The sequence below is a fragment of the Corvus cornix genome, chromosome 4A (genome assembly GCF_000738735.6).
Source record: "Corvus cornix cornix isolate S_Up_H32 chromosome 4A, ASM73873v5, whole genome shotgun sequence".
In the NCBI taxonomy this organism is placed as follows: Eukaryota; Metazoa; Chordata; class Aves; order Passeriformes; family Corvidae; genus Corvus; species Corvus cornix.
Window position 1 is genome coordinate 13,654,770 of NC_047058.1, and position 27,318 is coordinate 13,682,087.

Genomic DNA, 27,318 nt, shown 5'->3' on the forward strand with positions numbered 1-27,318 from the left:
TCACATGTCTGGAAAAAGTTTGTTTTGATCTCTGTCTCTGCTATTCCAGCTTTGAAGAACAGAGCCTTTTCTGAAACATTTTCCTGGTAATAGAATTAGGACATAATTCCTAGAAGACAAATCTTGGCAGGTATGAAGTGTATAATACCTATCCTTGACTGAACCTACAGCCTCGCCTAATACTTCCCACATTTTCCTGCTTTCAAAGTGAGTTTGATCTTTTGCTGAAGGAAATGATTCTTTTCACTTGAGCCCTCTTGAATATTTCACAGTAAGAAGGATGTGATCCATTACTTCAGGAGCCCTCATTATGTGCAGCTGTGGGATGCTCATCTTTTTCCTTTATCTGCTCTGCTGGAAAACTTGGATACCTTGTTTTACTAAATAAAATCAAGATCAGGGATGTTAAAAATAGATTGACTTATTGAACTTGATAGAATAATAATTTTCTTGTCACCACCTTTAGCTTTTCTTTGCTGAAATAAGATTAGCAGAGATTAAAGCTATTTATTTTGGAGGTATAGCATTCTGGTCAGGGAAGCTGTGATGGGTTTTTCTTTAAAAGGATCTTCATGTTTCAAGAATTTGCAAACCCTCGTTTCTTTTGAGGGTTGTTTGTTTCTATAACTGCTCCTCTTGCTTGCAATTACTCTTTTCCAAGAAAATACTTGGTGGAAACACCCAAGTATCTTCTGTATTTGTTCCGTGTTGCTCTGTTAAAGCAATGATGTTCTTTCTGATATAAAGCCACGCAAATGAGACGTGAATTTTTCACTGCCTTAATAAGGGACGGTTTGTCTAAGGATTCTTCTAATATTCACTTTGTGAAAGGAGTTAAGTGCTAACCTTCATTTACCTTTATCAAATAGAGTGAGGGCCTGGCCTAGTAGAGCACTAAGCCATGCACTTAAGTACATTCCTAGTCAGTAAAACACACAAAAAAGTGTGTTAACTAAGTTTGAGTTTAAAATGCTCTTCTGAGTCAAGGCCAGAAGTCTGTGGCACAAGTACTAGTGCCACCAAAGAACCAGTGGGCTGAAGAGACCTGCCTGAGTGGGGGACCGAGTGCTAATCAGCAGGATTTCATTTCTGCTAGAAAAAACACTGTCTTGGTGCTCCGTGTTTTAAGGTCAGTCATTCACTTTTCAGGAATGTGTTGGGTGAACGTGCCAAGGTTTTGGGAGCACAGGATGGAATTTCTGTGCTAGTTAGGCTTCATAAGGCTCCCACATCTCGCTTGCACCTCTCCCTTCAAACCCTTTCTGCTACTTTTTAGTTTAAAAGAAGAGCCAGGTCTGGATTTCTCAAAATTTCTTGTATCCTTGATTACAGACAATAATATTTCATTTCTCCTGAGAGGTTTAAATGAGTCACAAGACATTAAAGTTAAAAACTGGGAAGTGCAAACACACAATGTTCTTCATAAAGTCTCGCCCACAAACCTCGTGTAAACCTTCCTTCTGCTTTACCGACAGTGCCTGGCTCTGCTGCATCGCCTCTTCCTCGAGCCCACAGCCGGGAGGAGCAGGATTCCTCTGGATTTGCCCTGCTTTGTTAGGATTTTGAACCAGTTCTTCCGATGCCATCCGCAATGTGGGAGCGGCTCTGCTCTGTAATTCCGGAGCTTCTCGACTAGAGGTCAGTAACACATCAAAGAACAGAAGCCTGAAAAACAGAAACTCTGGGATATTAGCTGCCACTAAACATTTCATTTTGCATTTGAAATAAAGACTTGTGATTTGATTAATCAGCAGCAGCTATAAGTCATACAGCTATGGGATAAGAGTAGTGGAGTGCTTCTATTCTCTATTTTTAAAATTATTTTTTGGTATTAGAAGCATGTTGGAAGCAGTGCTTCCAAATTTTAAACAATAAGAAAAATCCCCCTTTTAATATCACTTGGTCTTATGTAGTAATTTGTAAATTTTGGTGTGATATGTAGTTTAGAAAATAAATCTGATTTTTAGAAATTTTTACTGCTAATTCTTGATATAGTCACTTTAGCTGCATTGGCATTTTCGCCTCACGGGGCTAGCTAATTAGCTTGGAAGAGAAAATCAGTGTCTGAAGCAGAGATGGTTAAAAGTAGATCATAGATAGGCTCAGAGTCCTATTTTTTGTGTCCTTACAACTTCAAGTGTAGAATAGTTCAGTCACTATTTAATAAAGGACAGGCTTAGGAATGTATAAAGGTAAAATAGAGATTTGTTTGTTTCAATTTACTTTAAAAATAACCATGTTGTTCTGTAATCATTCAATTCTATTTTTTTTTTTCCGTGCTGAACTCTTTCTGCTCAGTGGTAGAGGAATTGGTCAACTGGACAATTAAAAGCAATTTATGGAGTAGCTTTCTCATCCAGACACATTTCTTTAAAGGATGTCTTGAGCTGTGCTGCCATTTTAATAGCAAGTTGATCAAATAAATACTCTGCATCATTTCTTCGTAAAAGCAGGCACAAAGGATTCTGTTTGTATTCTTTGAGTATGTCCTATCCTAAAAATACAAATTTCCTTTATCATGACTAATGCCATTACTGAGTGGTTTTGCTGAGGCATTTAGTTCAGTTGTGTCCATGACTGTGATTAGTGCATTTGTCTCCAGCTAAAATGCTGATTCCTGTTTGAATACTGCACCCCTAAGAGATGTGCTCTGAGTCTTTATGAAGGAGAAATCTCTGTTTTCCAGCCCTTTTGTGCCAGTTTAGTTGGTTTTTTTCTCCCCTGCAGAAAGAAACCTAGGCCAAGGCATTTCGATTGTGTTTTTACTCAAGTCCTGTTTCCTCCCCTCAAACCACTTTTACACTTGCAAGATATATTATGATTTATGCTACAGTTAGTAAGAGTGGAACCAAAAGTAGTATTCCAAAAAAATACTATCTGTATGGATAAGTTCATAGGGAACCTGTTGAATAGTGAGAATGTAAAGTCGTGTTGGCATTAAAAAACTCCCTGTGTATCTTGAACTGAAAATTTAAAGAAATAAAACCAGGTGAGTGGGGCTCTTGCTATGAACTGAAAGCACAGGTACCTCTCGTGCTGGAGCAGCAAAATGCATTAGTATAAAAGTGGCTGGTTTTAAGAAATGATTATGCCTTGGAAATGTTACGTGCAAGACATGGAGATGAGTTTGAGGGATGGTATTTAGCTTTCTAAGGATGTTATTAACAATAGTTATATTTAGAACGGGGATCAGGCTGTAAAGATGTGTCCTTTTCCTCATTTCTCTTGCCAGGCAGCCTTTGGGCTGCACAGCACCTTCACTCCTGTGGCCGTCTTGCACTGCCATGATTTCGATGTCCTGGTCAGTAACCCTGACCCACTTGGTGCAATACCAGCACCTCCCTATTTAGCACCAGCAAGGCAAAAAGATCTTCACAGCCAGCAGTCACTGACTGGGCGCTGAACAGTTCAAGTGCTTTTAAAAGCCCAGGGCAGTCATCTCTTCAGGTCTGGCATCTCTATTTCTTGAGCTTGTACATTGGCAGAGCGCTCCCCTGCAGCCTGCCAGCTCCAGAGTGAATGGTGACAGCCCGTCATCATCAGTTACACCCTGTCATTGCAGCAGGTTTAAAGTGGAAACCCGAGCTCGCGGGGTAGAATCGAGGACTCTCATGCGTTTGATCATTGAATGAGTTGGGGAAATGAAATATAATGGGAACTCTGCTTTTTTTAGCCTCTTTCATAAAGTAAATCAAGTTCTCTGCTTGTGTGGCTGCACGAAAGCCACTGGGATTAACAGATTTGCATTGTTTCACTCAAATGACAGAGGTAGATTTCTAGTTTAAGTGGTGCTGTGGTTTGGGTTTTTTTCCTAGAAAATGTTCAGTGTTTCAGATCTCCTGTTCTCAGTGCCAGACACTGTACAAACCATCAAGGGGGGAGGTTTGAGCTGTGACTGAGCCAGCTGCCAAGAGCAGGGACTGTCCCACCTCTGAGCTGCTGTTCACAGCTGGCTGGCTCTGCCCTTCTGTTGGTGCGTGTCTGGTTCCCTGGAAACCGCTTCTAGCTTGATAACCCAACAGGAAACACCTTTTTTTTTCCTTTCCTCCTGTTGATTGAGCTCACCAGTAAGTCAGAGTAGGGCCAGAACAGGAAGGAGTGAGTGGTCTCTAGACACATCTCCTGTCTTGCAGAACTTGGCACCTATGTGAAAAAGATGGATCAAAGTAAGGCAATTGCCTTCCCTTTCCTAGCAATGTGTCTGAAATTTTCCAGTGGCTTTGCAAGGAGTGTGGTGGTTGTATGGAGGCAGAAGTACAGTTAGGGATGTGCATTAGTATTTTGGTGCCAGGGTGAAGATGGTAGCCTGGCCAGATTTCAGAAGTGGATGAGCAGCAGGTGGGAACTGGATGAGCTATTCATATAGTGATACTATCACTTTCCAAAGTGGACAGCATCAAGATCCAAAACCAGACGTTTTTGTCAGGTGTAAAAGACCGTTTAAACACTGCTGCTTTAGCATATTACTGGTGACTTGGATAACAACTGAAAAAATTAATAATATTCCCATTGGAATGTTGCTTTATCCTGTGTTGTTTTGAAGATTAATTTTTGTATAGTATGGTTTTTACCATTATGGATCCATAGTTTAGTCAGAAAATGATAAAGTTGTACAATATTAGCAGACTACTAAGCTGATGTTTGCTTTAGGGGGAATGAGTTGTTCCAGCTCCAGGTGGAATCTGTAGGTTGAAACTTAGCAGATTTCTTCTCCTTTTCCCTAAAACTCTCCAATCTGCTCTTACAGTCCACTGTCTTGGACTAACAAAAGAGGTCTTTTAGATCTGTGGTAGTACACTGCCTCAGAAAGCCCAGCTTTAGTCCTGTAATTGTCTTATCTCCATAGACTAATTTCGTTATTGTTTATAGCTTTTGGAAATGGGCTTGTTGCCAATGTGAAAGCAAAGAGCAAAACTCTCTCTGTGACAATTTTCATACATCTGGTATAATGATAAATATTTTATATTATTAATAATAAATAGCAGTTTTATAGAGTGGGTTCCCTTTTATGGGCAAGGGTAGGACAGCTGTCTAGCTTGTAGTTTTATAATTTGTCCTACAGGCAATTTTGTGCTTATGGCATATTGACTTCAGTAGGGAATTCTGCTGAAAACCTGATTGCACAACAGATCACTCTGTATTTCCATGAAGGCAGGTGTAGGCATTTGTGTTTCTACTGCCAGATCCCTGGGTGCCTCTTTGGAGAGGCTTTGGAGGAAGAAATCAGTGGGCTTTCCAGGTGTGTCCTGCATGTGAAAGGTGAACTTGCTAGGAACAATTACAATGATCCACGGTGTGAGAGAGCTGGAAAGTTACCTGCCCTCCCCTTAAGAATTGTTTCAATCTCCTAAGAATATCTTGTGACCTTGGAATTAGGAGTAGGATGAAATGAATGAAATTGCAGCAACAACTCAAAAGTTTATCCAGAAAAGAAGCCCCATCATACTGATACTGTGCAGATACAAAGACATCTTTTTTGGGGTTTCCTGATGTGTGCTGGAAGGCATGTCTAACCCCATCAGTGGTCCTTGTTTTCAGTGGTACTGCTGTGGGGAAGGGATTACTGCCTCTATCTGAAGGATACCCTGATTCATCTAAGTGGCAGTCCCAGCCCCAAGGAATAGCCACTGACACTGAGAAAGGCTGATTGTATTTTGCAGAGCTCTCCAGGTCTTTTGAGCTGAGCTAAGCTGCTCTCTGGCAGGTGAATCAGAAAGCTTGGAAACAGTAAGGATCTGGAAGAGTTGCTGGCTTCCCCTAACAAGACCCTGACTGGCAAGTTGGGTTTAATACTTCTAACATTAATAGCAAAAATGCTGCAATTTACAGACTAGTTCTCGGACACAAACCAGATACCAGCGAGCCAGTACAGAAAGTCTTAATGCCCAAGGCTATGGGGCCATTTTTTCACTCTTTCAAATAACCTTGCCTCTCATAAATCTGTTGCTCATTTAAAGCAAACTTTGTGCTTGCATCAGAAATTACTTCCAGCATTGGATATGAAGCATTCTGCAATATGTTTTAAAGTGAGGGTTGGATTCACTACTTAAATAAAGAAAGCCAGTTTGCTTCAAACGGATCATTTATTGCTACCTTCATGCTGTATATTTATTGTGAGGATATTGTCACATTTCTTTCAGTTTTGAAAATGTAAGTTGGATTTTCTCTTTCAGGTTGCCATCTGGTGTATTGCGAACAGTCTCAGAGAGTAAGAGGCCATCTGTTAATACTTTTTCAGGAAGCTTTTTATAGAGCAGTGAAGTGGCAAATCTCAAAAACACGTTGTAATGGCTTACAAGATCTCGGGTATGTGTACAAGTAAAGGCTGATATTTTATTCCTATCAACAATATAGTTATCAAGCTGGGGAGGAAAGGAAGAGAAGAAAGAGAACTTGCACACAAATGCACATGCATTTTAATGGCTCTATTGCATATATTACTTTTTCTATTTTTACATAAAATGTAAAGTGAGTTTCTGAAGCTCTGATTCAGTTTATGCTCATGTACTTTAGCAAGACTGATTGCCTCTTTGGGAAGCTGTTTCCTACTTTAACCATTAATAGAGATCAAATTACCCAGGATTTTGTCTAATAATACCAAGAATGTAGCTTGTGTTCCCATAGCACGTGATTTTACGTCTCTAGTGGTTGGTACTCCCAAGATGCTGATGTGTCTATTGCAAGATTCTGCCATGTAGGAAAGTCTCCAGTTCAGATCTGCAACAACCTCAGGCCAATATTTGGTCTATTTCTATGGCAAAAGATTATTTCCACATTTGGTTCTACAAGTAGAGAGATTTTCAACCCAAATTTTATATGCTCACTCAGTCACTAACGGTAGCAGTGGAGGACATGACTGACAGAAGTGTTGCCTGAGTGTTCTGCCTGTTGTAGGAGTAGGTACTGGGTTTATTGAGAGCCTCTCTGTGGGCTGTATATGTTGAGCCATTTTTTCCCACTTGCATTGACTTCTTCCATAATTTTGTGGTACAGCAGGAGCAAATAGAGCTACATGGTGTACCAGCCTGTGCGGTGCTGAGGTTTATCTCAACTCTCTTCTGGCCTCTCGGAGAGGAGGCATTGTTGCTTTCAGGATCAGATGCTTTGAAAGCACTCACGGAAGCATCAAGTGACTGATTGCTTTGTGGGCCTGACATGCAGAGAAAGAAAGGCAAGTGCTGATTATCTGGGCAGGTGACTGGAGTTTTGCTACCACAGAGATCAGGTGTGTTCTTTTGGGTGCTCAAATAAATCCTTCATGAGTGTCGTGTTCCACTTCCAGCTCTGCATCATCTGAAGTGTCCCAGTCAAGCACATTTTTCTGTATTTTAATATTATTTTAATACTGTATTAATTTTCTGTGCTTTGAGTTCTGTAGTAACAAGATTCTGTAGTGATGTTCTTGGGCATCCCTCTGTGGAACAAGTCCTGCTTCAATTAAGTGTAATAGTAAGATCTTTTTCTCTTCAGTGGTTCCAAATTTGATAGTGAGACATCAAAAGTATCATCCAGGTGTCACTGATAATAAATGTCAGTGCTGCTGCATGTCAGGGTCATATAAACCTGTAGTAAGGGCTGTTCAGGCTGGCATTGTGCTTAAATACTATCATCATTTAAACAAAACTAGGCAGCTCTAAAAGCAAAGGCAGCATGAATATCACCATAAAATCAAGCCCACTAGCCAGTGGTGAGAGAATCTGAAGCCTGTATGTTGGAAGAGTTCTAAAAGCAATGCAGGTTGGTTTTTCAGTGCTAAAACCCCTCAGAAATAGAGAAATAAGTGATCCCAGCTGTGTTCAATGTAATGTGAGTCAATTGTGCATAATGGTATTGAGCAGTGGTCTGAGTATCTTCTGAAAGTTTTATAAAAGGACTTTTCTTCCAAATTATTTTTAGAGGCATTCTCTTTTATTGAATGAAGAAAAACTAATCTTTGTCTTGTTCCTATATTTTTAGTGTAAAAGAAAGATAAAGAGTGAACAATAAAAATTGGGGGAGGGCTTTTTTGTAATCCAAAAAGGTCCAGTATCAGCCACAATTTTTAGTTAAGAAGTATGCTTTTTTCCCCCATCTAATACTCATACTATGTTGTTGAATGATTATTAACCCCAGGCAACAGGCAGTCATGATTTTTTAACTGTATTATTTGAGAATGCTATTAGAAAGACCTTGAATCCAGGGAAGCATTGACAGAAATTAGTTCTGTTGTCTCTATTCTTTCATCTCAAAACAAGACTAGGTGGTCTTGACTGGCAGCTGCCCTGGGCTTTAGCTTCTTTCTTTCTTTGTTAAACACAAGAAACTGCCAAGAGGTCTCCTGAGATGTCAGGAAGTTAAGTGCTGGTGTGAAGATGTGCCTTGTGTCCTTCATCCATTCCATGTCTGTTAAGCCATGTCAGCATGTAGACAAAAAAGCTCATGGCTGAAAATAGTTCCCCAGAGGTGGAGGCTTGTACAAGTCCCCTAAAAATTACCTGCCAACAGCTCAGCACTGAGAATTATGACTCATTGGGTCACTGTAGAACAGATTACTGCGCTCTCTGCAGTTGAGTGGATTGCATTAACAGGGCGTCCCTGGTGAATTTTGAAGTGCCCTAGCATATGGGGTACTGCATTTTGCCATCAGAACTGAGATGCTGCCAAAACACCTGTGTACTACACCTGAGCTGTACTGGAGCAATCTGGAGCCCAGGCCTAAGAAGTGTCAAGAACAGAACTTTTCTATGTTGTGGTTTGTCTTGTGTTTCTGTGCATCTCATCTATGAGCTGGCATTGTGTGGATTTACTGGGGTAATGAAATATGAAAGGTTGACTCTAGTCCTGTTTAGGGTTAAGAGTCTGTAAGTCCACTGTGCTTGCAGAGACCAGGAATAATTTAAACACTGCTCACATTCCTGCCTCCGCAGTAGGGATGGGTATTTTGTTGTGAGGATTTTTTTCCTTATCTCAACTGCTGTACCATTTGGCTATCTGAAGCTTTTGCATGCCTCACAAACACCATCTGTTACAACCCAAGACACAAATACTGCAAGTGATTAGTAATATAAGCCAATGTTGCAGCTGTATGTGGTGTGGAAATCTGATAGAACCAGAACTTTCTTTGTAAGCCTGACATGCTGAATAGTGTGTTTGTGATTTGTCTAAGCTTTTGCATTTGTCAAGTCAAGATTAACTTTCTGCTGCTGTGGAGAGATGATAGAATAAAAAAAAAATTAAAACAAAACACTCCCCCCCCAAAAAAAAAAAACCCAAAACCAACCCAACCAACAACAAAAAAACCTAACCAAAACAAGAAACCCCAACAAAACCAAAACAAACCTCAAAAGCCCCAGGCATTCCATTTAGGAAATGTCCTTGAAGTAAGTAAAGCATCTAGGATAGAGGGAGTCCCTAGCAGGGAAATGTTTCCAACTGCCACATACTAATATTGTATTAGATGAATCTTCTCTGGATTGAAATAGCCTATATATTCTGATCAATGCCATTTTAAAGTTCATAAAACACTTAAAATAGACATACAATAGGGACTATTCAGCTGTTCTGGCCATGGGCAGATTGCAGTAAATACCAATACACTCCTTCTTGTATTGTCATTCAATACATGTTCATGGCACAGACTGGTTCTCCTCAAGTTCCAGTATTGGTTTTTCTCTTTGTTTTATCCTCCAGCCTTGATTGCAGTAACAGATGAAGAACTGCTTGTGCTGGGGTGTACCAAATTAGAGAGAAACACCATGGATGTACATAAGAATGAGCAGGAAAGGAGAGGAAGGCTTACATTTGACTGCCTGCAGGATAATTGTGTTAATGTGTGATAATCCAGGGCGTGGTCCAACCACAGAGAGTGAAACTCTGAATTGGTGAGAGGAGTCCCTTTTTAATGTTGAATAAAAGACACTGTTCAAATAATGGTAATAGTTCTGTTATTGCTAATCTTCCTCTCCATCACTAAGATATGCATGTGTCCTTACCATCAATAGGCATTTGGAAATATGAGGACGAAGTTTGAATCACTTTTGTATTTCTTCTCTCTTCTCTCAGATCCTTATCCTGTTCCCATATCACATAGTGCTTGTTTTGAAAAGAAGAAAGAGGTTTTAATTCTAAAAAACTCTTTCATTTCTGTTAGCGACTAATAGGTCAAATCTGGGAGAAGGTAGGTCTATGGTTTTTGCTTATGCAAACTGTTTTCTCTATATAATAGGTGCACTATTGTCCTTAAACTTGTGGTTTTTAAAAATATTTTTTGTCCTTGGAGAGAGGGGAAGAAGTAACACCCTTAAACTGAAGCTAAAACTTCAAGCTAAATATGAAGGAAAAAAACCAAACCCTCACTGTTGGAAAGGACAGTGAAAAGGGGAGACATCCCTTTTCAATTTCTCAGGGAAATTGTGATGGCTGCATCACTGGAGACCTTTAAGAGCAAATACCATATTTACAGTTCATCTCACCATGAATAGAAAGATGAACTAAATGGCCTTCTGGGGTGTCTTCCAGTACTGTGATTTTGAAAGCTTGTGGCCCAGGAGGCCTTTCCCAGTGCTCTGCAGTCTTTAAGGAAAGTCAGGATCATTAGGGGAGAGCAAGCCCTGAATGTGGAGACACCAGGCTCCTGGGTGCAAGCCTGAGCAGACTCCTGGGGGCTTTAGCTTGTGCAGGAAAAGCTTAATGCCCCCAGTGGACCCTGGATACAGGGCTGCTTGAGCAGGGAGGTGCTTAGTTTAGCTAGTGGGGAAAGCTCAAGAATGAGCAAATCTTAATTCTGTTTCTCTGGAGTTGTGGCAGCAAGAAGGCAGCAGTGTCAGAGCAATGTGTACAGTGAAGTCTTGCCTGTATCGTGTTGTGCCTTACTAAAATACAGGAGGTGATACTCAGACTGATGGAGGAAACAAAATTTACTTGTGCCTTTCCCTTTTCATGGCTGCAATCGGGGGTGTAGGCTTGATATGGTTGGCTTGTGAAAAGGTAAACCCACCTTTCCTTCTTTCTGGAGTAGATCTTAAACTCCACTGGGTGTGACTGGTTGGGCGTTTGCAGTTCACCACCCAGGGGTGCTGGAGGAAGGCAATGAGGCTTTCCCACCTTGTGAGCCAGGTGTGTCCCTGGAAAAGGAAAGGTGCTGCCTTGCCACAGGAAGCGCTGCTGCCAGTGCTGTGCCCTGCCTTTTGTTGTGTGCTGGGTTGCAGTGCAGGGAGCTGGCATTTTCGTAATATCAAACCACCAGAATAGACTTTCTAAGTGGTATTTAAATAACTGCAGCATATTCCAGAGCTCTGAGCAGGCATGTGTTTATGCCCTGCCAGTTGTCCTTTGCTGTGTATTATGAAGTGTAAGACAGCAGGATTGTGAGTGGCTGTGATTTAAATGACTAAATTTACTCTCAATTAAATGTTTGCCTTTCATGTTTGATTTCTCATTAACTGAGAATTTACAAAGTCAAATACACAGTCCTATTATTTTTTGTAAACTTGCAGCTTTCTCTTTTAATGCCTAATAATAAGTTCTCCCCTCTGGTTGTTTAATGTATCACTTGTGATTCCGTTTTGACAAATCTCTCAGCAGTTCAGAAAACTCTTTGTTATAAGGAAATAAATATCCTGCTGACTCAATGGGAAAGAAACACTTTTTGTCCTTTGAAAAATGTTGCAGCCCTGTAGGTTGGTCAGTGTTACTTATCTGAATAGTGCTATTGTAGAGAGGAAAAGGGTTTTTTATGGGCCAAAGAGCATTCGAGGGTACCGGAGTATGTAGGGCAAGGTTATCAAGGCTTTGCTTTGGTAACGTCTATTTTTGCTGTGGAAGATCATCTTACATGTGATATTTGTCTCTGTTAAATACATTGCTTTTATTATTGTAGTAGCTTTTCTTTTTTAATTACAAAATGCTGACAAGATGTTTTGCAGTGACATATTATAACTACATTAACCAGGTGCATTAGGATCTGTGTGTATGGCAATTGATGCTTTCTCTTTGTCACTTACATAATGAACCTTCTGCTTGCACAGAATAAAATATTTATCTGGAATGCAGGCTAAAGCAAATGCTGGAGACTGGAGGATGAAAAAACAGGCTGCCTGCAGTGAATAATTGTTATAATCTCATTGTCCTTTGCAAAGTTGTTAATTAAGGCCTTTATTAAGCAGACTGTGCTTGCAGGAGTCCCACAGAAGTCAAGTTGTTGTGCTCTTGTGCATCTGTTAGCTCACAGTGGTTTGAACATGCTTAATGCTAGGCTCCCCAAGTTTTATCCTCGGAGAGGCTGTATATTGGGGGGGGTGTCTTGTAACATTCTCCCCCATCTCTCCCCTTCACTTCTTTCTTTGAAATAAGAAAGAAAATAACACCTGAAGGAGGATGGTAAACTAATGTATAGAGCTTGGGCATCTCCATCATCAATATTGGCATGTAAGCCTGCTAGGCATGTGGGGCTGTTAGTTTATTTGCAGGTGCTCTCTGGAGTTTTCTCTGCAAGGAGCAACTGGTATAAATTGTGTGTACTTTGCCTACTCTAAGTCTAAGTTCTTTTTGTTATTTATATTTCTATAGCAACTAGAAGATCCACTTAGGGATTTTGACCACTCCTGGTAGGCAGCAGTGTAAACAGTATAAGGAAACAATATTTTAAGTGAAGAGATCTGAGCAAAAAGTGATCTATTGTTGTCAGTTTCTTTGCAGGCATTAATGGAAAGGAAAATTTTTGAAAAGCAGAATGAAATAATTTTTAGGTTGTTTCCTGTGTGGGGGGACAACATGGAAGGAAGAAAAGAAAGCAAAAAAAGGCTTGATTTTAAAAAGCAACAAATGGAGAAGTTTGGTGCCAAGGGCTGATTGGAGGCAAGAACTGACATCTTGGGAGCAGATGAGAGGAAATGGGATGTGTCAGTAAATCACGAACAGCCTTAAAACTCAAGGCAAGCAATTCATAAATAATAGAGAAGGGGGAGCCGAAGGAGGAAGGGGAAGAACAGCAAGACTTGAACTCAAAAAAAGGTATTTGCAACAAGATTTGGGAGGGAATGGTATTGGGGAACAATTGTGCTCGGAAGGCCAGAGAGAAGAATGTTGATGTTACAGTAGGATTGACTGGTTCCTGTGTGAAAAAGCAGGGGGGAATCCCCTCAGCATTATGCTGACAGAATCAGCAAAAGACTGAGTAGGGATGAACCAACAGGTGGAGAAGCAAGCAGAGTCACTGTGGAGATTTCCTGAGCAGGGACAAACTGAATATGGTAATGCTGAGTGTAAGGAGACACAGAGGAAAATAGGAAATGGGATGAGGATGAGAGCAATTCCTGAAGAACTAAAATGCGGCAGAAGCAAAGTAATTTCTATGTCTAATGGGAAAAGGGAAGGGAGAAGAAAGAGTAAGACATTCAAATATCTAAAAGTCTGGTGTCCTTTCTTTTTCTTGGTAGAAAGTTTGCAAAAGCCTGTATGGATAAAGAATAAATTGTGGAGGTGGATTTATTTTTATCAGAAAAGCAGACTTCGTTAGAGACATGCCAGAGGAGCTGAAGGAGCAGGTAATTCTGGTCTCCACAATTCTACTGGAACTGCTTTCTTCTCTGAACTGAACTGATGTGGTGTAAATGAAGGTGATCTGGGATGGAAGCTTGGAAAATTGGATCTTAAGTGAGAAAGAGTGAGAGAGATCTTATAAATGGAAAGGAAAGCAGTGAGGAGGAGGCTGAAACCAAAAGTTTTTCCTGTGTACTGGACATGTGAAGCAATTGAATTGTGAAAAAGCTGACAGTCATGAAGTGGGATAGGGGTGGAGAAAGCAGAGTGCTAATAAAGGCATTGTAGAACAAGGGTTCTGCAGCAGGAGAGTCAAGCCAGACCTGCAGGTGTGATACCAGGGAGATAGGTGACAATAAGCAGAGGTAGCTCATCAGTACAGAAGTTGTCCTTGAGTTAAGCATAAGGAGAGCCAAGAGGCAGAGGAAGGTGGATGATGAAGCTGGATCCAAGGTAGCCAACAGCAACACTGAGGAGGAGAGATGGCAGAACTCCTTGTTTACTAAAATGAAGTATCTTTGCTGCTTAGTTAATCTGTTGTTTTAAGTTAGAATTTAATTGTTTTTGGCGGTGTCTGTAAAAGTAGGATTTAAAAAGAAATCATCAAATACATATAATTGAAAATGAGCTCTCAATTACTAACCTAGACAGCTGTTGGGTGTTTATTTGGTGAATACAGGGATAAATCCAGAGTCACACTGCCAGGTGGAGTAATCCCGGTGGAGGGAAGGTGGTTGGAGCAGCTCTTCCAGTGAATCTGCAGGGCCCCTCCAGTCCCAGCCTGCTGACCCGGCTGCCAGCAAGTTGGATTTTCTCCCTAATTTCTCCTGTATCTCTGAAGGAAATGAGTGCTTGGAGGGGAAGCCAGGCTTCCACCGGCAGAGGTTGCTGCTGTTCTCTTCACCTCCTCCTCTTCTCAAGCTGGTAACCTGTCATGTCAAGCGTTTAGCTGAAAGCAGTGGGAATTGTGAAGCTTTAATGTTTCCCAGACTGTAGTCTGCCACATTAACAAATCTTTCACTTTTCAGAAGATGATAGTGTCAATCACCGTGACAGCCTGAAAGACACCATTCATTGTTAATTAATTATTAGCTGTCAACTCAAAGACTTTGTTGAACTAAGAACATTCAGGCAGATTGTGGATTTCCTCTCTTTTAAACTTTATGTTTAAAGGACACTAAATACCCTTAATTATCAAAGTAAGTTGAAATCCTTTCAAACCTCTTTCTTCTGCAGGTGACTGCTTCAGGTACAATATTAATTATAAATAGAATGAAGATTTTGTAGCTTCTTATTGCTGATTTATGTTTTCATAATGGATGAACTAAAAGGAAATAAGTTGCCTCTTTTTTTGCTTTGGTAACAGCCTGTGATCCCTAGCCTGCCTCTTGAGTTTTGGTGTTTGGAGGAAACAAACAAAAGAAAAGAAACTCATGTTTCTTGAGAGGGTCTGAGGGCTTTATGACCTACAGTGGGGGCCATGACTTTGTGTCTGACTCCAGCACAGAAATCCTTGGATTGGAGCTGTTGCAATATTTCAGTTTCACTCTTTTGAGCAAGAAATTGAGGATAGCTTTCTCACTGGGCTTCCTGCAGGTGGGAATGAACTCTAATGGCTTTTTCCTAAGCAGTGATCTGATTTCCCAGCAGTTCTGGGCATGCCCAGCCATCCCTGCAGAGCTGTCTGCTCCAGGAGCCTTGCAGTGAAATGTGAGGACGCTCATGTGGGCACTGCTCTGGCTGAGGGCCATGGGAGTGCCCAGCTCAGGAAAGCAGCTTGGGCACAGAAGTGCTTCCAGAATGTGCCAGCAAGTTTGAAAACACTAGCCAAGGCTCTCTCCATTTGGGCCTGCCAAATGCAGAAGGATACTTACCTACCTCACAGGAGTGCTCTGAGGCTTAATTAATGCGTAGGGTAAAATGCTTTGAGATCCTCAGGTCATAATGATACTTAGCACTTTATATCTTCAAAGCCCCATACCCAATGTGAAGGAACTAATCCCAAACTAATTAGGCAAAAGGCACTATAAAAGTGCCAAGTGTTGTTATTTGCCTTAAAGTATTATTATTTAATCACAAATTGCCTCAAAGTGAAGTGTGACTGTATGAGATTAGAGACATAGTAATTAAGGCCCTGATTTAATATTTTAAATTTATTCAGCATACTTCAATGCAGCTCTTGAATTTTTTTCATTCTTTCCCAAACACCCAGCTCACATTTTAATTTTTATAAATACTGCATCCTCATCACTTAATAGGCTTTCCCTCTTCCCTCAGTTGTGTGCCCCTAGGATGTTGCAGTGCTGAGGGAAGATAGTTCGGTGAACAAGGATTTGGCCAAGTTGGAACGTAGCAGACTGAGTGTATGCGGGTATGAATTAAATATGACAAGAAGGAAATGTGTAAATAAAGTCTTTTTTGCATGTGTAGTAGATATATTTATGTATGTGCTGTGTAAGTTCTACAATGCAAAAACAGCTCTGAAAGCATCTGTCACCCCACATTACTTATTCTGCCTTTGAGATACAAGCTGCAGCAGCCCTTCTAAAAGACAGCACTTCCCTGCGTGTCAGGGAGCAGCTGTAGTTGTTAGACTGATTTGAGAAGCAATGGCTTTGGGTAAGTAGTCTGGTGAAATTCACCCTTTACCTCAGCAGAAGGTTCAGGCACCACTTCCCTCATAGATAAACCTATTTAAATGGTGGAAGGGATTGTGAAGACCTTGTGTACAGGATTAGATTTCATCCACAGTGTTACGGTGAGTTTAGAGAAACTCTGGTAGTGGGAAGTGACTGTATTTGCTCTTCTGTCTAAAGCAACAGATCTATTTTTCAGATGCAAATGACTTGAAGTTCATAGGCACATGTGGATTGGATGCAGCACGACCATACTGTGCCACTGTAACTTTACAGACCTTGGTGGACATAATCCTGCCTTCTGTTGCTGTGAGATTATAATTAACAGTGAGGCTGAGCAGGGAAGATTATGGGATAGGAAGGCTCCATAATGACGAGGGAGCAGTGGTACTGAGTGAGCCTTGTGGTGGCACACAGCCATTATGGTGACATATTGAAAACTCAGTAGCAGCCAGACAGACACTCACTGTACAGTCACCACACTGGACAGAAGACATGTCTGTAGCAGGAGAGAGATGGGGGAGAGGAAGGAATCCCACAGCTCTGGATTGCAGTAACACTGTGCTTTCTGAGAAACGTCACTGCAGCAGGTGGAATTACTTCCAAAACAAAGTAATGCTCAGAATGACAGCAGCACTACTGACAGCGTTTTTGTCCTTGTATATGCACTTACATTTGTAAATTATAATTGTTTAAAACTTATCCAATCAAAGGAAGCTTTAGGAAGTTTGGGGTTCTTTTGTAGAGCAATGGTTTCTCATAGACAATAGTAAAATCTTACAGATAATTTTCTTAGAGATGAGAAAACTAGTTGTCTCTGCTCTCTTGCCTTCTCTCCAGAAACCTTCCCTTGCAACTTACAGAATTTTTTTCGTGGTTTGGAAGCTTGTGAAGCCCATTTTTGGGGGAAGCTGTTCTGTTCTCAACTGATCTTGGAAGAGTTTGGAGACCAGGAAGTGTTGACACTGGTCTGCATGAAATCAGTCAGAGAATTGCTTAGGTAGCAGTTGGTGAGGCTGGCCTGAGCTGGGGAAAAAGTTGCAGGATATTTGTGTCTTGGTTACTCTGAGGCGTGCAGACACTTGAATTCAGTTTTGAAAAAGGCAAGTTTCGAAGGGATTCATGACACAGCCACATTCAAGGCTTGTGCTTTTTATCTTGCATGCTACAGGAGCTGAAGGAGATTCAGCCAGGGGCATGCAAACCTTGTTTGCACGACCAGATGCTCAGCTGTGAAACTGCAGCTGCTTCCCTGCTCTCCCACCAGCTGAAGATGCAGTGCTGTACACTGGGACTGGGCTGCAGCACACAACTCTGAAGACTCAGAGCTTGAGAGGGTTTATTTCTCAGCTTGAAGGACCAGCAGGTTTCTGTTTATTCTTAGCTTGCTTTCACTGAGGTGTTCAGCAGTCTTTTGCAGTTCAGGTGCATTGCTTTTACAATGAAAGCCAACTAACCTTGCCTCTTCCTGGAAGAAAAGCAAAAATCCTCCATCCTAACAAAAAACATGAATATAGCAATGATCTTTAAAATGAATAACTGAACCAGGAACTTGTGCTTAAATAAACAAGTGTGGTTTTGTCATAATCTTATTGCCAGTATGTGTTTTGATAGAACTTCATGGTGGAGAGGATCTGTGTAAAGCAGGGACATTTGAGGCTGCTTCATTCTGGAGAACTGAAGCTCTCATTGAAGAGTCTGACAGTGAGCTCTCTCTTGAAGCTTACTCTTGATGCTAAGGGAGGAAAAGGTGAAGAGATGAAACAATGAGACCTGCTGTACTTGGGAGCATCTTTTGGTTAAACTTCAACAGCTCCTTTTGTGTTAGAAGTAAAGGCACCTGTGTGGGTTGTGAGACAGAGAGCTCAGACTGGTGAAAATAAGAATGACTCTGCTAAAAGAATGCCAGCTTTGACCAGCTCAGCACCCAATCCATCTGTCCTTACAATGGCAAAACCTGCTGAGGGGTCCAAAATGTGGTCCTGCCACACCCAAACATAGCTGGGGCGAAAACATTAATGTCTTCCCACTGCTCACACACCTTGGGGAAAGATGAGGTGTAATGAAACGCTGACCTACAAGACAAGAGCCCCCGAGGAGATAGGTGCTATCAAAATGTCATCTAGATAAATAAGGACCCGAACTCCCAGTATCTTAAGTAGCTGGGCTATTGATTAAAGAATCATGATAAATGAGTATAGGGCTGTGAATTAGATCAATACCATCAACCTTAAAAGTCAATCTCCTGTACCAGCTTGAAGAGAGACACTAAAAAAATGCACTCAGGAGAACCACAAATCCTTGGGCTGATGCTGGCCTTGAGGCTTTGAGTTTTTCCTCTGCCATTTCTTTTTCTTCCTTTGTTTCTCTGAATAGACTTTAAAGACCTGGTAGAAGAGATGTTTATGCCTGTAAATATTTCAAAGTTCACAAAACTGGGTAAGACTACCAAAATCCAGGCTTTGCAGTAGCTGAGAATGTCTTTAGGATATTGTTATGGTACTGTAGAAGGAAAACTTTTCTGTGGCAATTGTGCTCGAAGTAAAGGGTCAAATCCCCGGCTATGCTGGACAGACATTGACCCTCTTGTGACAGGTTCACACCTGCAGAGAAGGAAACTGTAAAGTTTCTTGCTTTGTTGAAAAGGGGATCATGTGCTTGGGAGATTCTGCAAAAGAGAAGTCTTTCTACAGGGATAAGAAAGAAAGAAATTACTTGATTTTGGAAAATTAAGTACCTTTGCTCTGTGTCATTCTCTGGATGAGGCTTGGGAGTGAGGAGTTGGCTGTTTTAGCGCAGCAGGTTTTGGAGCAGACTAAAAGTGATGGTGCTACTTTAAGGCAGAGCTCGTGCCTTCCAATAGGGCTCTGCATGGACAAGGGCTTCATTAAAGGCCTGTTTCTAGGGTCATACTGGTGTTTTTGTGTAAGCATCAACAAAGTCACATAAACTTTTCTCCTCTCTGTTTTTTGCATCTACAAAATAGAAATGTCACGTGCAGGCCTTATTGGATGCCGATATGTTTCATTTGTATCACTTATTTTTGTTATTCTTACAGAAGAATTGCTCTAGAGTTTCTTAAAGTACCTTCCTTTGTTTGCCTACATCTCTGCAAAATGAAGTTGTAGCAACCACACTTCAACTTCAGTGGCTGTTGGTTGTAAAGACTGGTAAGGATGTTTGTAGGAAGTATTTCCTTTGTTTTCTTTTTGTGGGAGAAGTCCTAAGATATTCAGTCCTTATTCTTGACTTTTGAAATCTTTTATTCTTTGATTATGGTTAATTTCAGGGATTATAGGTATGTTATTTATATCTCACTCTGAGGGAGAGACTTTCATCAGTGTTTCTGCACTCAGATACTCAGCACAGACCTTACCTGCAATGGTGTGCTTTCCTGATGCTGTTTTTGGAAAGTTTTGTACAAATCAGAGTCTGTGAACAACCTATTTCTGACTGTATATAACTGTTGCAATGAGAATTTGTTTTATGATGCTATTAAGAGGCTTTCCCAATACTAATATGAGAACTGTATCTCTGCTGATAATCTGTATGTGTGTTGATTTTAATAGAGCACTCTCTTGTCATCTGACTTCTTAGGATGAAATTAACCCCCTGCGCAGATATCTGGCACTTGTGCATCACTTGAGTTGCCTTTTGACACCTTAATTGTGATTGAAATGATATCTAATGCTTCTGCTGGTTTACTTCAGAGAATTGAATTTCCTGCAAGCTAGGTAGCAACTCTCATACAGAGAGATTACATACATACTCTCATCATCTCCTGCCCAGCAGCATCCTCATCTTCACCTTCAGAGTGCTGATGCTCCCACCTGAAATAAGGAGACAAGCTCTCAAAAAACTGCTGGTGAGTAGAGGTCAGGGGGATTGCTTGGGAGCAAGCTGTCATTTGTGATCATTTATAGAGGGCAAGATCCTCAGCAAGTGTTAATGTGTAGGAAAGAGAACTCCATCTGAAAGTAGGTGTCTGCTCTAGGGAGTTTCAGTCCCCTTTTCTGTAAGGGTAAGAGTCTTTTAAAAGGATTAGTGGTGCAGTAGGCCATCAAATTGCTTTTAATCTTTACATGATTCTTCTTCATGGCAGGAATTTGTATTAAATAAGGAAAATTTAAGGAAATACTTGCTGTTGTTGGGAGTATTTTTTCCAAATTGTGATTCTAGAAAACTAAAAAAAAAAATTAAAAATGGACTCAATTAGAAGTGCTAAATGAGGACCATAATGAGATACCCAAAGTCTTGCCAAGTGAATTTAATCACTTTCTGATCCCAACAGCCACACAATTCAACTCTTTCTTAGCATAATTAAGCAAGTGACAATGAGGATGCTATTCCAAGACATGGTAATGAGATGCTGTGGGGCCTGAATTCAGCTGGAGGGGATTTCCTATTAAATATTTATTGTATGTGCAGCTTCTTCAGTAGCTAGAAATATAGAAGAGGGAATTTAGCCAAATCTAACCTCTTTTCTGAAATTAATATGTGAAAAACTGAAGAACTGTGGCCACTTGGTTTTGGACTGACTATTATTTTTGGCCTGCGGGCTGAATTCAGCATCAATAAATATCACGGTTTGTGTAGGAGGAAAATAAGCATGAGGAAGCGAGAATGTAGGAAAATGGAAAGGGGTTGAGAAGGAAATAGGAATGTGACAAACCAATTAGGGACAGTACAAATTATAAAATTCAACAGGAGTTAACTAATGATGGGCTGTAGAATGCTGAAAGACTAGAAGGTTTAAGGGGAAAAAAAAACATGTAGAAAGGAAGTAGAAGGATAACAGAGATGATAGTATGAGCCAGTGGACTAAAACATGATAAGACTTTTAAGCATGGTGAGCATTTAATTTTGAACCCAGGGAGAAGTAAAGTATGCTTTCATCACATTGCTTTTGACAGTTTATGGATGTTATGGAAGTCATGGCCAACCTATATTTGACTGAAACTGCAGGAAAAAAGCTCTGTTGAGGCCCCAGGGATTTATAACACATTTGCACATACAAGCCCAAGAAGAATGCTATTTAGGCTCCAAAATTGAGCTGGGACCTTCTTGGCTATTGATTTCCCTGACTCCAAAAACCAGCTTGCTTTAAACCTCCTCAAATGTCCTGATCATCTTCTATACTGTCTTATGACACTTATGATAAAGGGAAAAATGAAGTCAGAGCAGAATTCATTCTTTATTGAACTGGGAGCACCCAAAATAAGTTTGGGAGGTGTTACTAGTGGCTTTTTTTGTTTGTTTGTTTAAATCCAGCTGGTGCATAAGGAAATGTGTTCTTAAATGCCTTCTTGTTCCAGGCTGGGGTGTGCAGGGGCAGCAGGTGCTGGGGGTGCAGAGCAGTGCAGGGGGACACGAAGGTGGCTGCAGCCTGTTCTGAGCAGAGCCCACCAAGCCCCGCTGCTGGGGGAGGCTCTGACGCTGCTCCCCTGCCTTGCCCTTGGGAGCTGCCTGACTTGCAAGGATTGCAGCTCTTACTGGCCTTTGGCAGGGTGCACTGCAAGTTCTCTGCACCTTTATATTCTCCATGGCTTTGAGAAGCAGATGGATGGCTGAGAAATGAATGAGAGATCTGGGAAAGGAGTGAAGCAGTTAGCTCCTGTGCAGAAACTGTAACCTTGCCTTCTTTGCTTCCTCACCAGCCTATTCAGTTCTTGGGGTTTGCTGACCCTCTTTCCATGTGTGTTGGAGTGATGTCTGTGGAGTATATTGGAATTCCAAGGAGAAACTGCTATGTAAATAATAATAATTCCTGTCATACTTGCTAAATGGCACTCAAAATTTTAAAAAAGTTTTTGGCAATAGGATCAAATTAACTTGATGAGAAAGCTCTTTTTTCTTGTAAAGTACTAGGAAAGCTGTCAGACAGGAGGTGCAATTAATTATCTCACTTGGATTAAAAGCTCTTTTATTTGATATTTGATCTCTTATTACTTGATTTCCCACAAAATTGCTGGTAACGTGCAGTCCCACTTAATAGCTCATTAGCACTCCAGTAAGGTGGTCAGGTTTGTGTATAATAAAGCAGTTGCTGGCTAGCAGTGAATGACTTCAGCCATAATTAATTAATTAAATGTGTGTAAAACATGGTTCATTAGCAAGGTGTGTGACAATCTCATGGTGTCCAATGCTGTCCCTCTAATTGTGTAATGGGCGTGATGCTACTGCAGCACTGCTTCATTAGTTCCCAGCCTCTGCTACTGTTATTTAGGTAAAAGACCTCTGATTTCCAGGGCTTGTTCCAATGACCTGGTACTGTTGGCAGGAATAGTTTACGGTAACCAATCGAACAGGATTTCTTGCTCTTTTCACTTAAAACCCACACAATTAGAAATTATTGCTGTAGCTTAGCAGCAGTAGCAGAACATTTGCTAGGGAAGCTGGAAATCTCAGTTCAACTGTAGTTCAGGCAATAACTATTCTTTATACTCAATTATGCACTGTAACCCATTAGGGAAGTCTGTGGTTTCCTGATGTAGTTTTTTTTCCTCTTCTGTGTTACAGCAAGGTTGCAACTGGCTACAAGTATATTTGAAATTGGTATGGTTGTACAATTATTCTGCAGGCTATCTGACTTCTGCCCGCTATATTTATCTGGCACATTTAGAGACAGGACAAAGCCAGGAGGTTCAGCCCTTTAACCCAGATGTTGTTAAGTGTGGGCAAACACTAATCTGCAGAATTGTGGTGTAAAGCCATTAGAAAGTCATTCTTCAAACCTACTAGATCCAGAAATAAGTTACTACTTAGACTTCTGGGCCCTGATCATGATTGTCTGCTCACAAAGGAAAAGCTGAGGAGAAGTTTACTTGCACCACTTGAAACCTTTTGCATTCAGTCTCTGTGAAAATGGGATCGCTTGGTTCTATCAATATCTTGGTTTGCTTTCACAAGCAAGACAAAAACATTTCTGAGTTTTTGAGAGAAACTGTGGGTGTGATAATAACAAAATCAGTTGAGGGAGATATGATAATCCCCATTGTAGTGAATAAAAGCATTAAGAATATTGGTCTTCCTTGGTTTTAGTTAGGTTCAATCATACTGAGCATGATGTTCTTGTTCTGATACTTGTGCATTTGTTCTTGTGGAGGTGTTTCTCTATGCCATGTCATTTTGTGGTTAGGAGGGCAGGTGGGTTTGTGGTGTTTATGTTATGGTTTTGTGCTGCTTTGTTTCTGAATGAATTCCCAGAGAGCTTTGGCACTCTGTGATATTGATGTACAAAGCCTGCAGTAATGATGTTGATGGCTCTGGCTGTTGTTCAGAAATATGGTTTAACAGAATTACTGTCATATTTGACTGTAATATTTCTGTTCCTGATGTTTGCCATAGTCAGAACATGCACAGGTAGTCTCCTTCTCCAGTGGATGCATTGGAGGTCATTAATGAGGTTATGAGGGAGCTACAAAAGAATAATGTGTGTGTCTTGGTTCTGGTGCCTTTCATGCAACAATTTCCACATCTGAGGCATAGCTAATTTCAGGACTGTGTTCATTTTGGAGTTAGAGTGCTGAGGTCTCTCTAAAAACACCCTTTCTAGATTTCTCCTGTCCAGAGAAAATTTTGCTTCCTCTGGAGGAAGGGCTTGTTTATTCAATTGTGCAGATTATTGTGGTGTGACTTTGACCCAAGCTTTTGGATTGGGTTGTCTGAACTTTGTGCTTCACCCAAAATGTTACTGAAGCACTGCAATACACACAGAGATTTTATCTTTTTACTTAAAATACATCTAACTATCAAGGACAAAGAGAAATAAAGTAACCAACTGCATGGGAAATGACGCTGAGAGGAGCATCTCCAACTTTCAGGACTCCAATTCCGTTTCACTGCCATAAGTGTGGATGTGAGCAGGTAGCTACAGACCACATACGAATGTGCAAAGCTGCTCTTCCCATCCCTTTACTTTGAGCATCCCTCACATGCCAGTGATGTGCTGCCAATGCCTTGAAAGCCATTGGCCCTCATTGCACTGTTTTGAAGTCTTATCTTTCAGAGTTCCCCTACAGTATGCTTCTTTCCAGAGGTAGGCAGTGAAACTTGTTCTTTATGAGCAGCAATTTCTGAGGCTTTTCATGGGTTTGTATTTTTTGGTATTTGGGGTTTTTTTGTTGGTTTCAATTTTTGGGTTTTTTTGTTTTTTTTTTTTAATGCAGAGGGTTTTTTTAAAGAAGGACATATTATTTCCTCCTCCTTGAATCTTCTTTTCCCCCATTATTACAATTTTCAAAAATGTAGATATTTCCTAAATGTTCCTCATACAGAAGAGACTGTTCCACAGCTCTGCCTTTAATGGAGTGAGCAGATTGCAGTAAGAATGCGGTGCTGCTCAGTAAATTTAATGACTTTATGAAGATAAATGTTTCCCTTCCAAAGCCCCTTCTTGTCAGAATACATTTAATACCACCATTCCTTTGAGAACTAAATTCCTGTAGCACTTTGCAGCATATTAGCATGTTTTTCTCACCACATGAAATTGCACTTCAAGCAAGAAATAATAATGTTTCTGCATCCCCTTGTACATTTTTATTACTGCCAATGAATAGGAGTAAATTAACTATTATGGCTAACATTATTCACAGGGACAAATTCCTAACTCATTTTACAGAGAATAATAAATAACTGAATAAATAAGATGCCTTTAATTTCACATGTGAATTATCAAAGATTCCTCTGAGTAGGAGGAATAGGGGCCAGTTGATTTTACACACAAGATACAACTCTATAAGAGAAGCTAGATGTGTGTCCACTCATCTTTATTTCCTTTTATCCTCCCAGAAGTATAATAAATATCATTATTACATGTGATTCCTATGGAAACAGGTTTCTCCTGTCTGATTATTTGTTTCTATCTTTGTTTATCCAGATACTAATCTGGGAGATGAGCCACATTTTGCTGTTGATTGCTTGGATGCTGCTCTGATTGATGGCAATTATCGTATGGTTTGCTTCATCTGCAGACCTCAGAGTGCTTTTTAAAGACAGTTGTAGCCTTTTACAATGAGGGAAACTGAGGCTCCAAGTGACTCGGGGCTTGTAGTGGATTACTCAACACATCCAAGTCAGTGGGTCATGTCTTAGGCCATCCTAAGGATTCCCTTGTCACTTGACCAAAGAACTGATCCTAGAAAAAGGCCTATTTAAAAAAAAAATGAAATAAATCTTTTATATGGGTATCCAGTTCATTAGGGATCAGTCTGCATTTCAAGCATTTTTAAGTGCGGTTAAAAATGATTATCAAAATATAAATATATATGTTATTCACCAAAAATAACAATTTCAATTAAAAAAAAATCCATCATTTTGAAAATGGAAAAATGGGAATATTTGCCCATGAATTTCTTAACTGTGGAGAGAAAAAAAAAAAAGCCATAAATAAGTTTCTGCGTATTCAAAATCTGATGGCAACAAAATATTTCATTGAACAAAAATGGTATTTAACCAGGACATTCTACAATTCTTCTCGAGCATTTTAAAACTATATTTCAAGTTCATGTACTTGATGATTATGTTTGCTTTTCTGTCTGTGTTTAGGCATGTGCACACACACAAATCTACTTTGGCTTCATTCTGAACTGGTGCTGCACAGTTTTTTTCCAGCAATACGTGGGGATCCAGCAGTGCCCTACAGGGTGAGTTTAGCTGCAGGTGCCAGTGGGGGGAATATCCCTTCTAAACCATATGTGCCACCTAATTCCCTTGACTAACCCACAAGGGTCTGCCTTAAGCCTTCAAACTGAGGAAATTGAATTTCCAGTTCCGTATGTTGACTTGGAAAGGGCCAGGTTTTGTATGAATCTGTTCTGAGAGTGCTGGCACTGGGTGTTGGAGGTGGAGGAGAAGGAAGTGTGTGCCCACGTCCCATGATGCAGCATCTGGCTTTGTGTTTGAGGGACCTGTGTGTGTGTAACAAGAGTTGCTGTTCTTAGCCCATTGCTCATTCCTTGGGGAGGGCTGCAGGAAGGGTCGAGTCTGCATGATTTAACATACATCCCCACTATTCTTCTGTTATAAATTTATACCTCCATTTCTTCATACTCCAGGTGAGCAGGAAGATGTGTGGGTACTGTTGTTGTAACTGGAGCTATTTAAAGACAATCTATGAAAAGCGTTTTTTACTGAGTGGAAAATTGCATGAAAGGTTTGGTGAAAAATGTCTGTTCTCCTTGAAAAATTCTAATTCCTTATAGGAAGCCATACACACATACACCTCCCAGCCCCCAGCATGAAGCAATTTTTATCATGATGAATTATTTTATTTGGCTTATCTTTATTTTGAAAAGAATTTCCCTCCCTAACTGGTTTATTTCAATCTGAAGGATATTCAGAATACCACAGGGAGAATCACAGAACAGTTTGGGTTGGAAGGGACCTTTAAAGGCCACCTAGTCCATCACCTTCATGTAGATCAGGTTGCTCAGATGCCTGTCCAACCTGACCTCCAGTGTTCCCATGGATGAGACATCCACCCACCACCTCTCTTGGCAGCCTGTGCCTGTTCCTGTGGCACTGATGTGCCGGCACTGAGCATCATTGAGTCCCTCCGTCACAGAGTTTTATTCTTCCTCTCCTCTGTTCCCCTGCAATAACTGTTGTAAATTAAGCAGTTACTTCTCTTCCTACAGTTTCAAAGCACCAAAGATGTCTGTGAGCCCTTTACCTTTGATGCTGGTTTCCTGTCAGAACGTGTGTTTTGGCATTGCAACATCCTGAAAAAGTTTAATCTGAAGCAGAAGAACTGTAAAATGAAGAGAGCAATTATATACAGCCCAGAGCTCCGAGCAGCTGAAATGACAACAAAGTTTCATCTGTATATTAGGTTAGCTCTGTTTAGGATAAAATACTATTAGCAATTTATGAAGAGGAGAGTAGGACTTTGAAATTGAATATCTGTCAATTAAATCTGAAAATCTTAATATGAAATGCTTTTAAAAGTCAAATAACATCTATTAAAACTCTGGGTTTAGTCAACGAGAACAGGCTGTACTCTGGGTATACACTGAAGTAAAACTAGTGTATGACAACAGAATCTTACCTGGGAGTGGGAGGGGATCTCCTTGTAGACAGAGAAGAAAAATGAGGAATTAAAACAGCCTTCTACTCTTCAAAGAGAATTACTGTATAAAGATGGCTACAGTTGTCAAGGCAACTT

At 40.6% G+C, this 27,318-nt stretch overlaps 1 long non-coding RNA gene across 1 annotated transcript; it reads right to left on the reverse strand.

The window, feature by feature from the left end:
- LOC104691674 lies at positions 1-27,308 on the reverse strand. The gene is made up of 3 exons (XR_752267.3): positions 27,202-27,308; positions 19,924-19,984; positions 1-1,665 (listed from the first exon to the last, which is right to left on the reverse strand). It is a non-coding gene; the product is annotated as an uncharacterized LOC104691674 (long non-coding RNA).
- Between the last annotated feature and the right edge of the window lie 10 nt (positions 27,309-27,318).